Raw genomic sequence first — 14,993 nt, forward strand, 5'->3', positions numbered from 1 at the left:
AAAAAAATGATGAATGGAAAACTGTCATTTCTGACAGTCACATATCCACACCACACTAGTTCCATGCTTCTGACTTATCCTCCTAAAATGCTCATCAAAATTATTGGGCCATGCCCAACCCTCATAAGTCCTATATGCCCACAAAATCAAGACTGAATAGTGCAATAAACCTGTATAAAGGGCTGGCTTTGCCTCATCTACACACTCGCATAAATATTAAACCCCATCAACCAGTTAAGTATCATACTAGACACCTGCCCTTTCTTTTTCTCGCCATCCTCTTTAACCTCCTCCCCTTTTGTACAATCCCCACTATCACAATCTTTCTCTAACAATGAAAATAAATCCACATATCTCCCATGCTTCCTCTTTTACCCCTGTTTGATTTCATCCCTCTTCCAGCCATCATTATACATTCTTCCTTAATTACAACATACTATCCCAATTTACACCCTCTTCCCACTCCTTACCTCTACCACCTTCCTCCCTTACCCATCTTACTTACCCACTTTTATTGTCCACCTCTTTATATACTATATTCTGCTGTTTTATCCATTTTGTATTCTTGTAAACCTGTTATATTTGTAAGCCGTATTGAACCTGCTAATAAGTGGGAAAGTGTGGGGTATAAATATTACAATACAATACAATACAATCCGTTGACACATTTTTACAGATAACTGACAATCCAAGGGGACAATCTCACAAATAGATGACCAAGGGGTAAAAGGGGCACTCAGGGAAGACAAAGCCATAGTGGAGAGATTAATTATTTGCTTTGGTGTTCATCATAAATGCTGATCCCTTTCCAACTCTGCCCCACTCCCAGGAATGTCTTTGTGCACTTGAAAAATTAATGTGCATACAGCCTGTAGGTGCATAAGTTTATCTGCATATTGAATTATTTTATAAAAGCATATTTCTCTGTTTATAACTCTATTTTACCTAAATATATGCTTTTTAAAATTACCCTTCTACTATGTTCTACAGACAATTTAAATATATTGCTTTGAATATTAAAAAAAATTACTTGACAGTAATGCTCAAAATATTATCTACAGGGCTGGTGGAACTAAATCAGTGTAAGGATTTTTAATTTTCTGTTTTATCATTTGCAAGAGTCTTTCTTTAATCTTTAGTTGGTCATTACTAGCTCTTGGGGCTTCTTTTCTCATCTTAATGTTGCTTTTCTTCTATTTATTTAGACACTGAAAGTGTATAAATTTGTTGCTTTGTCTCTGAATAAGTGCATTCTCAGTAAAATAATGATCTTGATTTATTGTTGTTTCTAATGATAACTGAAATTATTGCATCAAACACTCTTCAGAAGACAATATTTCAATTGGGATGTAATAACTTAATTTCTTCATTCTAGAAGCTCTTCATCTCTTCATAAAGTAGCATCGGTGGTGGAGGTGGTGGGAGGGGGATAGTATATTAAACCCAACAGCTGTAATGGTTTTTAAATTGCTTTATCAACAAAGAACTTGCTTTTTTCTCTTAAGCTGGAAATCAATCAGCATCCACTGGGATACGGGTAAACAAATAAAACACTGTCCCCTCCTCTAGGACTGAAACCCTGTCTCAAGGTACCCACACCATCACAATTTAACTCTCTAGTTTAGAATATATGTTTCATTGCATTTGTGTATTGTGTGTGCCAGATACTGTACACAATGACTGACCAATGCACTTTAGTAGACAGCTCATTTATGCTGCAAAACACACAATGAGGGGATAATCGAATGCGAACGCCCATCTCCATGGGCGTCTATGTCCGAAAATGGGTATGTGAAGAGGCGGGACAGACCGTATTATCGAAAAAGATGGGCGTCCATCTTTTGTTTCGAAAATAAGGTTTGGATGGACCAAATGCCATGGATTTGGTCCCTTCTGAGATGGGCGTTTTTTTTTTTTTTTAGCGATAATGGAAACTAAAAACACCCAGCTCAGAAACGTCTCAATCCAAGCCATTTGGTCATGGGAGGGACAAATGTACAACACTACCATAGCTCTTAGGGGTGAAGGGGGCAACTACATGTGAGTATAGTGAGTTTTAGAGGCCTCCCATTTACCACCACAAGTGTTATAGGTGGGGGGTGTTGGATTATTTGTAGTAAATAATCAGCAGATTTTAGTACACACAGCTTCAGCTTTAGAAATGTTAATTTCTTTCTTCATCTCTCTCTCATTCACCCCTGAATAATTCACTGCTGAGTCACTTTAAAGTTGAAGTAACAAAACATCTGTTTACTCACAGTTTGTAGTTAGATTATAATCAGACAGGCTTATATATACATATTATTATACATTTGTCTTATCAGCTCCTTCCATGTGCTTAGATGGTAATGGATGCTCACACCACCATAGATCCTCTCAGGTTAGGAGAGATCATGAGCTCCATGTGCTGCATGTGCTGTGTCTGACCCCCACAGGAAGTTGCATAGCTGTGTGACCTCTCTAAGTAATTCACATCAGAGGTCACAGAGTAATCACAGAGAAATAATAGGTGACAGGCAATGCATGTAAAATACAATACATTCCAACAAACCCCTTCTCATGCATAACTGTCATGCAATTATTTATTCATACAAAGTCCAAGCTTTATACGCAGATTCACAAAATGTTCTCTGGGTAACGGTTTGGTCATGATGTCAGCTGTCATCTCACTGGTGTGACAATAGTGTAGACTGATGACCCCTTCTTTCGCCAACTCTCGCACGTTGTGGTATTTCGTTGCAATGTGCTTGGTGCGTGACTGAACCTTGTCATTCTGTGACAGTCGGATGCAGCTCTGATTATCTTCCATTATCTGGATTGGTCTTTTTTCAGCTATTCCAAAATCCAGCAAAAGTTTTTCAATCCACATCAGTTCTCTGCACGCTTCCGATACGGCCACGTATTCAGCTTCTGTAGAAGACAAACTCACAATACTTTGTTTATGACTGGCCCATGAAATTTGTACATTTCCATACATAAACACATATCCACTTGTGGATTTATAATCAGAATGATCCCCTGCCCAATCTGAATCACAGTAACATATTAGTTTTGGATTACTATTGGCTGAAACCTTTAATTTACAGTCAATGGTACCCTTTAAATACCTTACCATCCTTTTAACTGCAGTCCAATCTGATTTGGTAGGTGAGCTGACCCTTCTGCTCAAAATTCCTACTGCATTTGCTATATCAGCCCTGTATGTGGTAGCTAGATATAAAAGCTTACCTATGGCTGATCTATATTGGATGTTATCTGGTAAAGGTTCTCTTACTGTTTCATCCTTCAGAAAATCAGTGATCATGGGAGTGCTTACAACTTGGGCATCTTGCATACCTAAACTTTCAATAAGCTCATTTATTTTCTGCTTCTGGCTTAGAAGATAAGAACCATCATTTTGTTTCTCAATTTCTATCCCAAGATAGTATGACACATTACCAAGTTCTTTTATTTCAACATTGAGGTTTAAACACTTTACAATGTCCTTGTACTCTTGCTCACTTTTGCTTGCAATGAGCAGATCATCAACAAAAGCTAAAATGTATGCATATTGTCCATTTGTGCACCTAGTGTACAAACATTTATCTGCTTCACCTTGCTTAAATCCTAAATTTGTCAATATTTCATGCAATTTATCATTCCAACATTTTGCACTTTGCTTTAATCCATAAAGACCTTTGTTTAATTTACACACTAGCTGTCTTTGTTTTGTATTTATGAAACCTGTTGGTTGTTCCATGTACAAGTCTTCAGTTATTTCTCCATGAAGAAATGCTGTTTTCACATCAATGTGTTTGACTTGCATGCCTTTTGAGACTGCAATGCTCAGAAGTGTTCTGATTGTCGTGTGTTTCACTACAGGTGCAAACACTTCATCAAAATCTTCTCCATATTTTTGAAGATATCCCTTTGCCACTAATCTGGCTTTATACCTTTCCACTTTTCCTTGTGCATTCCTTTTTAACTTGAATACCCATTTGCATCCTATAGCTTTCTTGCCAGGAGGTAATTTTGTAAGAATCCAAGTATTATTTTTATCCAATGCATCAATTTCTTCTTGTGCAGCTTTATGCCATTCAGCAGCTTCTTCTGCTGGCATTTTCTCAATCTCATCCCATGTTAAGGGCTCTTGAGCTTCTGCTGACTTTGTTAGGTAAGACAGTCTTGGGGTGGGAACACCTTTGTTTTCCCTGGATGAGCGTCTGACAACAGGTTGGTCTGACCTTTCCGCATCCTCAAAATCTGAGAGTCCTTCTCCAATTGATTCCCCTTCTCCAACTGTACTGTCTTCTTCAATGATCCTTTCTGTGTCTGCTTCCTCTGTCTGTTCCTCGTTAGATACAGATGAGTTGCTTTCAGACATCTGCCTTGGTATGGCATTTATATACACTGGCATGTCTATTATGGTTCTAGTTTCATATTCTGGATGATAAGGCTCATCTGGGATAATCCAGCCTTTATCAACCCTTTTGTTTTCATCAAAATATGTAACATGTCTTATGCCAACAATGCCAGTTTTCAGATTCAAAATTCTATATCCTTTGTGTCCTGGAGTATAGCCAACTAAAATGCCCCTTTCTGTTGTGGAATCCAGCTTATGCCTTCTTTGCTTTGGTATATGAGCATATGCTGTACTTCCAAATGTTCTTATGTGTGACAGGTTTGGCTTCCTACCATGCCATGTCTCATGTGGTGTGCGCTCAGCGCCTTTAGTTGGCATTCTGTTTTGTAGGTACACTGCTGTGAGAATGGCTTCCCCCCCATAGTCTTTTAGGGAGATTGCTATCTGACAGCATACATCTGGTCATTTCCACAAGTGACCTAAATTTTCTCTCTGCAACAGAATTTTGCTCTGGTGTATAAGCTACTGTTGTGATATGCTGAATGCCTTCTTGTTCTAGAAATGTGCGCATGCTTTGTGAAGTGAACTCACCACCATTGTCGGTCTGAAGAACCTTTGGTTTTCTTTCAAATTTATTGCTCACCATGGCTACGTATTTCTTCAGCATGTCTGTGACTTGACTTTTCTCTTTCAGCAAATAGGCCACACAATATCTAGAGAAATCATCCAAGAATATTAGCACAAATCTGTTATTTCCCAATGATGGGATATTAAACGGTCCACATAAGTCACTGTGTATTAAGTCCAGTACTTTATTACTCCTATTTCCTGTGTATGCAGGAAATGAGGGTCTCACACCTTTTTGAGTAACACAGTCTATGCATTTCTCCATTTTACCAGCATCTGCACTTATCTGAATGCCAGTGGCTAGTTGCTTACTGCGAAGATCCTGGATCACCTTAGAATCACGATGTCCCAGGCGGCGGTGCCAGATTTCCGGACTACATTTACCATCATTCTTCCTTACTTGCGCCATATGTGAGGCTTCACCTGAAATGTTCAGCTTATAAACATCATTATGCATAAAAGCTTCAGCATACACTTCATCATTTTTAGAGATTGTGCACTTACTGTTTTCAAAATGAATCACAAATCCCTTCTTATCTAATGTAGATACACTAAGCATATTACAAACTGCTTGGGGAATATACAAGACATCACTTACAGGAATTTCTTTAACTTCATTAGACACTTTGCATTTTAAGAATCCAATACCTTTTGCTTGGATCTGAGCAGTCCCTGCGTTTGCAGTTTTAAGAATACCTTCCTCTGGACACATTTCCTGAAAGAAATCCTTACAATTGGTTAAATGGCATGTGCTCCCCGAATCCAAAATCCAAGTACTTTCATTTGAATTATTATTTACCATAGTCAAAGATTTTTCTGCCATTAGAAAGCCCTTGTGTTTATCTTTGACCTTCATACATTTCCTGGTTTGAAAATTCTTTAGTTCCATTGGCTTAGGTGAGCTAGAGGGAGTGTTTTGTGTTTCCTTACACCATTTAGATACATGTCCCTCCTTTCCACATGAATAGCAAATCAGCTTGCCCTTGGGTGGAGTTTTCCCATAGCTCCGCCTTCCTCTGTTCTTTGCCAAGAAATTTGTTTCATTTCTCTCTGACTGACTTTGAGAACACATCTCCTCAGAATCATTTATTATGCATTCCTGCCTTAGTTTTGATGTTGTCTGTTCAAAAGATTGCCCTTCAATGGCCTCATTTACAGACCTAAAAACATCAAACTTCTTTGATAGTGAGGTAAAAAGAAATGCTCTTTTCAATGCATCACACATGGGAATTCCAGAAAGTTCTAGCTTTTGAAATGAAGACATAAGATACATAATGTGATCATTACATTTACTTTTATCCCTTAATTTGGTTTCATTCAACTCTGCCAGCCAAATTGGTTGCTGCTTTGCATATGTAGTTGCATACATAGTTCTCAGTTTATATAAAATGTCCTTTGGTGTATCTTTTCCCTCCACTAATATGGCTTGTTTCTCTGAGAGAGCTTCCAAAAGCATGCACTTCACATAATAGTTTGCATTGTCCCATTCAGCCATATTTTCAGCTGTTCTGTCTTGGTCTAAGCATATATCTAATCTTTTTGCTCGAAGGAAACATATGAATCTTAATTCCCACTGCTGATAATTAAACTCAGTTAATCTAGGCACCTTGAGAGAATAGAACAATGGTGAATTTCTTCCCTCAGCCATTTTCTTAGCCTTCTGTCTGCTGTGTGGGGGGAGAGAGAGACAGACTGAATCTTTCCTTTAAAACTTAAGAGAAAAATGTGGCCTTTTTTTCTGCCTGGTAATATTTCTCTTCTTTTTCAATTCCTGGACCCTGGGCCCATAACCCTTTTGTTGGATTATTTGTAGTAAATAATCAGCAGATTTTAGTACACACAGCTTCAGCTTTAGAAATGTTAATTTCTTTCTTCATCTCTCTCTCATTCACCCCTGAATAATTCACTGCTGAGTCACTTTAAAGTTGAAGTAACAAAACATCTGTTTACTCACAGTTTGTAGTTAGATTATAATCAGACAGGCTTATATATACATATTATTATACATTTGTCTTATCAGCTCCTTCCATGTGCTTAGATGGTAATGGATGCTCACACCACCATAGATCCTCTCAGGTTAGGAGAGATCATGAGCTCCATGTGCTCCATGTGCTGCATGTGCTGTGTCTGACCCCCACAGGAAGTTGCATAGCTGTGTGACCTCTCTAAGTAATTCACATCAGAGGTCACAGAGTAATCACAGAGAAATAATAGGTGACAGGCAATGCATGTAAAATACAATACATTCCAACAGGGGGGGGGGGTATGGGCCTGGGTCTGCCTGCCTGAAGTGCACTGCAGTACCCACTAAAGGTGCTCCAGGGACTGGACTTGTTGCTAGTGTATAACCTTGGCACAGCAGTTGACACCTGAAGACTAATCTGGCTGAAAACGTCCTTCATTTGAATAAGCACGTTTACTCACAGTTAACTGCAGATCAGAGTTTGTGCCCCACTGCCAACGAGTCTCGCTGGTACTGAGATGAGCAGTAGGTCCAAGCTGGCAGAATGGTGTACAATGCCCTCTTTCAGCAGCATTCAAGGTAAGAACTAAGTGCTGTAACGTGGCTAACACATGAAAGGGATCTAAAAGTGTCTTACACAAATGGCTACTACCTCATGGACTACCGGAAACAAAACAGGGCACACTCTGACTGAGTAAGCAGAGGGAAAAGCACCATAGTAAGATAGTAACATAGTAGATGACGGCAGAAAAAGACCTGCACGGTCCATCCAGTCTGCCCAACAAGATGAACTCATGTGTATACCTTACCTTGATTTGTACCTGTCTTTTTCAGGGCACAGACCGTATAAGTCTGCCCAGCACTATCCCCTCCTCCCAACCACCAGCCCCGCCTCCCACCACCGGATCTGGCACAAACCGTATAAGTCTGCCCACCACTATCTTCACCTCCCAACCACCAACCCCTCTTCCCCCCACCAGCTCCGCCACCCAATTTCGGCTAAGCTTCTGGGAGTAGAGCCTACCAACTACCAACATCGTGAGCGTTTAACACAAGCTAGTGGAATCACGAAGCCCTATACCCTACACCCACCACAATGCATTGCTCATGTGACTCTGCAGTGCCCTTAACAGAAAAGGTGTCACACTCACCCAAAACCCACATCAGAACCAGGGAAAGGCTGTCAGAGGATAGAACACATTCTGCTGTCATGGAGGTGGGTACGGCATTTGAGGCCGGCATACAGGCTGGGAAAAAAGTTTGTAAAGTGTTTTTTTTTGTAGGAGGGGGTTAGTGACCACTGGGGGAGTCAGGGGAGGTCATCCCTGATTCCCTCCGGTGGTCATCTGGTCAGTTGGGGCACTTTTTTGGGACTTGGACCTGAAAAAAAAGGGTCCAAATAAAGCAGACTAAATTCTCGTCCAAAACGCCCTTCTTGTTTCGATTATCAGCTAAAGATGCCCATCTCTCCTCAGCCGATAACCACGTCCCAGTCCCACCTTCACCATGTCTCCGATACGCCCCCGTGATCTTTGTTCGTCTCCATGACGGACTGCAGTTGAGGACGCCAAAAATCGGGTTTCGATTATACCGGTTTGGGCGCCCATGGGAAACGGACGCCCATCTCCCGATTTGGGTCGAAATATGGGCCTCTTTCTCTTTCGAAAATAAGCCTGAAAGTCAGAACAACCCCAGTAAGAAAAACATTTTTAGAAAACAGTTATATAAAATGCCCTCAGGTTAACCTGGAGGCAAATTAACAAGGCAGAGTCCACCAACATGAATCAGTTTTGGGACTGTCTTTGGGATTTTATAAGGGTTTGTGTGGAAGGCAAAGTGTAGAAGGAAGTTGAGGGTCGGACGAGGTGGTAACGATTTACAGATAAGTTATTTTAGGTTTGGAGGTTGTAGGACATTCTAGTATGAGAATTTTGCTAATTCATTAGGAAATCTGGGGAAAGTGTGGTTTTCAGTTAGTTGCTGTGAAGCTGTTTTGGGCAGGACAAAGTTTTTTAGTATTTTTGTGTGGGAGGGCAGGAGGTGACACATGGGTAGACTAAGCGGGGAGCTTGTGTGAGGGAATTTTCCGGGTCCATTTCAGCAGGCGAGTGCAGGGTGCTGCTTTTGGTGTTTTGGGCTATTCTGTAGTATTCTTTCTTACTTTTTAGTAATTGTCTTACCAGTTAACTTGGTGCATTAAGTTAGAATGGCCTTTTTGCTGTCCTAATTTTATGCACTGTAGGGCCCTTTTACTAAGGCGGGTAGGCACCTACACAAGTACAACGTGCATCAAATTGGAACTACCGCCCGGCTTCTGCATGCACCGGGTGGTAATTTCATTTTTGATGCACATTCAAAATGCGGTAGAAATGGACACTCAGTTCTACGTCTACGCAGATGATGTGCAGCTGCTCATACCCATTGAACCTGACTGACCTACAGCCCTGAATAAACTGATTACCTGTCTAACATCAATTCATGAATGGGCTAAGCACAACAAACTTTGCCTGAACCCAAGTAAAACCGAGCTTCTCTGGGTCCCTAACACAAGTGGACATGTACCTGACATCAAAATCTCTTTGGGGAAGTATGAACTCCCCCTGAAACCACAAGTCAGGAACCTTGGAACACGCACACTTGACTGGCACAGCCCTGAGCTATGTGTGTGTAGTTCTTCTCTGGCTGAAGCCTCCTTGATTGCTTTGCTTCCATGCACCTGGCTCTGCTCTCTCTCTGCCTGGCTTCCAGGCTCCTTGATTGCTTTGCTTCCACCCACCTGGGTCTGCTTTTCCTCTGCCTGGCTTCCCTTTCTTCTCTCCTATTGGTCTTCCGGTTCCTCCTTCCCCTGCTCTTGTCCTATGGCTGTGCCCCTTTTTCCCTGCTGATGTCAGACGCCAGCACTTTATCAGTTGAGGTCTCCCTAGACTCCTTGCTTCAGCTTCTACTTTGGTAGGTGTTACTTGCTCAGTAGTGTGCTTCTCCTCTACTTTGTTCTTTGTTGCTGACTCTGCCTGTACCTGGATTACTCTTGTGTCTGCTGCCTGCCTACTGACCTTGCCTGTACCTGGATTACTCTTGTATCTGCTGCCTGCCTACTGACCTTGCCTGTACCTGGATTATTCTCATACCTGCTGTCTGCCTACTGACTCTGCCTGTACCTGGATCACTCTCTTGCCTGCTGCCTATATGGCCGTCACGTTTATCACCCCGCTTCCTGCTCTATCTCGTAAGCCCTGCAGGCCGCCCGCACCGAGGGGCTCAGCCTCTGGGGAATGGCAGTCAGCACAGGTGAAACCCGGGGTTGTCCGGCCGCCAAGCAGAACCTGGTCCGAGTACCGGGCTTGGCAGCACTCTACTTGGTACAAGAACTCACAGGTCTGACACTATCTCAATAGCAGGCTTTCCTCCAGGAACTTGTCCAAGCCTTTTTTTTAAACCCAGATATGTTAACTGCTGTTACTACATCCTCCAAAAATGATTCCCAGGGCTTGTCTATTCATTGAGTGAAGAAACAAAATATTTCCTCCTATTTTGTTTTAAACGTATTTCCATGTAACATTATTGAGTGTCCCCTAGTGTTTGTACTTTTTGAAAGAGTAAAAAATAGATTCACTTCTACTCATTCTACACCACTCAGGATTTTGTAGACCTCAATCATATCTCCCCTCACCCATCTCTTTTCCAAGCTGAAGAGCCCTAACCTCTTTAGCCTTTCCTCGTAGTAGTGAAGTTCCATTCCCTTTATCATTTTGGTTGCTCTTCTTAGAACCTTTTCTAATTCCGGTATAACTTTTTTGAGATATGGCGACCAGAAATGAATGCAATACTTGAGATAAGGTCACACTATGGAGCGATGCAGAAGTATTATAATATTCTTGGTCTTCTTTATCGTCCCTTTCCTAATAATTCCTAGCATCCTGTTTGCTTTTTTGGCTGCCATCGCATACTGGACAGAAAAAAGTTCAGATTATTGTCCTAAGGTGGACCCTAGCATCAGATAAAAATGATTCAGATTGTTCTTCCCAATGTGCATCACTTTGCATTTGTTCACATTATATTTAATTTGCCATTTGATTGCCCAGTCTTCCAGTTTCCTAAGGTCTTCCTGCAATTTTTCACAGTCCACATGTGTTTTGAAAACTTTGAATAGTTTTGTGTCATCTGTAAATGTAATCATCTCACTTGTTCCAATTTCTAAATATGTAATTAGACTCTGGAATTTGTTGCCAGAGAATGTGGTATAAGCAGTTAGATTAGAAGGTTTTTATAAAGGTTTGGATAATTTCCTACAAGAAAAGTCAGTAAGTCATTATTAAGATGGATTTGGGAAAATCCATTTGTTTTTCCTAGGACAAGCAGCACAAAGTTTGTTTTACTCTTTTGGTGTATTGCCAGGTACTTGTGACCTGGATTGACCACTGTTGGAAACAGGATACTGAGCTTGATATAACCTTTGGTCTGTTCCAGTACATCAGGGCTTATGTTCTTAAGTTCTAGATTGGAACATCTACTTCTGCTTCCATATTCTAAGCTCAAATTATGGTCTTCTTAAAATTCTATGTGAATGTATTATGATTGGTTACTATGGGATCCTCCCACTAACAAATTCTTTGTTCAATAATACTTAGTTTTAGCATGCTCCTAGATGCCAGTGTATGTAAATGGGAAAACATTTGCAAATGGGTCTTCACATACAAAAATGTGAAATTCTTGTAATGTGGGGTTTTATATATAACCTCAGTGAGTTTTCATTAATGTTTTCCCAGCTTCTACATCGTAACTTTTCATGCAAATGTTTGCTGTAGAGTTCATGTGTATCTATGGTAAACTTTTATCTAAACAGGTGACAGTAGCAGATAGAAAATGACATCAGATAAGTGCATAAGTACATAAGTAATGCCATACTGGGAAAAGACCAAGGGTCCATCGAGCCCAGCATCCTGTCCCCGACAGCGGCCAATCCAGGTCAAGGGCACCTGGCAGCTTCCCAAACGTACAAACATTCTATACATGTTATTCCAGAAATTGTGGATTTTTCCAAGTCCATTTAGTAGCGGTCTATGGACTTGTCCTTTAGGAAACCGTCCAAACCCTTTTTAAACTCTGCCAAGCTAACCGCCTTCACCACATTCTCCGGCAACGAATTCCAGAGTTTAATTATGCGATAAGGACCATAACATCCATCTAGTCTGCCCAATTTCATTTCTCCTGCAAAGGCATAAACCTTAGTTGATTTCTTAAACTTTTTTATATATAGGATCATAAACTTTTTTATATACAGGTTAGGTAAATGTGCTGAGAACTGATCTGAATTACCAAAGTTACATTGATTCTGTAGGTTTCTCTACTGCTGTTTTACAGAAAGTGTAGATGAAATGGATCCTTTCACGTGGCTAAAAAAATAAATAAAAAAGCTTGATTTCTGCTGAAAGGTTTGAGAATTTATAGCCATTCAGTTTGTTTAAAGATGTATAAACTGAAAATGCCCTCATTCAATGAGTTTCACTGTTTGTCCAAAAACATTTGCACATCCAAACATCCAACAGTATCCTGGGTAGTTCTTAAATAACTTCAAATTAGAAATATAATTACATTGAGGAATGTATTCAGATGCCAAAAATATGTGAAATTGTTCAGAGGAATTACATGACATCTGCCTGAATACACTGGTTCAGGCAAGAAAGAAAAAAGAAGAGTGGATAAGTGAAGAAACTTGGAAACGATTAAGGAAGCAGAAATAAATTCAGTTCTTAATTGCATGGCAAGAAAATACTGAAAAAGAAACACATTATATTATAGCAGTACAGGCAGCAAAATAAAGGCATTTGCAAAAGTGCAAGATGTGATAAGAGAAGGTGGACTGAAGAAACTACTCAAATAGCAGAAGAAGCAACACAAAAAGGACTTGAAAACATTGTATTGCTTAATCAATCAGTTAACAGGAACAAAGGTGGCAAGGTCATTACAGAGGAAAAAGAAAAAAGTCCAGCACTGGGAAGAACATTTTAGAAAAAATTAAACTGCCCAGTGCTTGAAAGAGTTGCAGATAACCAGGCAATTCACAATGGATGAGATAATCAATCACCAGGATTAGACAACACCTATGTAGAACACTCGAAGAAAGCATCAAATCAAATTATACAATGGCTACTACAATTGTAATGTGTCATTGGGAAGAATAGTCCAAATCATACTTACCTGATGCTAGGGTCCAACTTAGGAGCCAGCACTCAAGAAAAATATCTAGGGGTCACTGTAGATAATACACTGAAAGCTTCTGCTCAGTGTGCGGCGGTGGCCAAAAAAGCAAACAGGATGCTAGGAATTATTAGGAAAGGGAAGCAAAATATTATAATGCATATGTATCTGTATCTCTTCATGGTGCAAATTCACCTTGAGTAATGCATTCAATTCTGACTGCTGTATCTCAAAAAAAGATAGAGCAGAATTAAAAAAGGTTCAAAGAAGAGCAACCAAAATGATAAAGGAGATGGAACTCCTCCCGTATGAGGAAAGGCTAAAGAGGTTAGGACTCTTCAGCTATTCTCCTACGCAATATAGCCTCTGGTTCTAGGGACCAGGGGCGTATCTGGACTTCAGCGGTAGGGGGGGCCAGAGCTGAGGTGAGGGGGCACATTTTAGCCCCCACTGCGTCCATCGCCGACCCCCCCCCCCCCCGCCACCATCGCTGACACCCCCTGCCGCTATCGCCGAATCCCCCTGCCGACACCCCCTGCCGCTGCCAGCACCACCTCCAACAAGTTTGACCCCCCCTTCTCGACCCGCCCGCTATCCGTCGCTGTCTGTACCTTTGCTGGTGGGGGACCCAACCCCCCGCCAGCTGAAGTCTTCTTCCTGCGTTTGGTTTCTTCTGAGTCTGACGTCCTGCTGCACGTGCAACATGCAGGACGTCAGACTCACAGAAACAGAACAAAGCCCTGCAGATCGCACTATCAACCTTCAAGGCTCAACTTAAGGCCTACCTATTTGCTATGACCTTTGGTCCCTGCCAAACTTCACTGCCTGCTGGTTCAAATGGTGCCACATGACAAGGTCTGTCCCTGCCTCCCCAGTATGACACTCCTGTAGCATCTCTGCTATCTCCTTCAGTTAAATTAACACCCTCTATCTTTCCTATTTATATTGTAGTTCTTTTCTGATTTCTTTTAATTTATTTTATAAACCTTTTTGATAGGTTTTCTCTCTAGCAGTATATCACGACTAATAAGAAACTTGAAGAAACACTTCTTGTTCAGATCAGAATAAAGGGTCAATAATATTTTCAACGGTAAATGCATGCAAATATGAAATGCAAATACTACAACTGTTTTACATGTTAACAGTCCTTCTCTATTTATTTTGTAAAACAAGATTTTTTTCCAAACCAATTATACAGGTAAATTTCAAGCTATTTTAAAATGTGCAAATGACTTTTCCCAAATTGTTCCCTTTTTTCTGTTTAAGATCTATGACAGGGCTCTGAAAGAATCAAGCTAAGTGTAATTCTTTTTCATAAAACTGTAAGCTTCTATATACCCTTCTAATCATCTTTTTTCTTCTCCTTTCTACATCCTTTTCTATAACCATTAAAGGTAATTGCTCAATTAACTATACACATATAAATGTGTTCATGTTATATTTAGTTTAATACTAGAGAAAAATGTGTGTAATTCTGATCAGAGTTTAACCTCAAGGGACATTATCTTCAATGCAAAATGTGGAGGTAGACATTTTGGGAGCAAAGTACAATGCTGCAACTGTTCACCAGTTTTCTGACTCACTATCCAGTTTATTTTGGAAAGAGAAGGCTACCCATCTTCTGACACAAATCGGGAGATGGGAGGCCTTCTCTCAGGGCCGGCCAAATGGGCATAATTGAAAGCCGATTTTGGCCGGCCTCAACTGCTTTCCATCGCAGGGATGGCCAAAGTTCAAGGGGGTGTGTCGGTAGTGTACCAAAGGCAGGACGGGGGCATGGTTAAGAGATGGCCGTCCTCGGCCGATAATGGAAAAAAGAAGGGTGGCCTTGACGAGCATTTGGCCGACTTTATTTGGTCCCTT

This window comes from Microcaecilia unicolor, chromosome 2, assembly GCF_901765095.1.
Source record: "Microcaecilia unicolor chromosome 2, aMicUni1.1, whole genome shotgun sequence".
In the NCBI taxonomy this organism is placed as follows: Eukaryota; Metazoa; Chordata; class Amphibia; order Gymnophiona; family Siphonopidae; genus Microcaecilia; species Microcaecilia unicolor.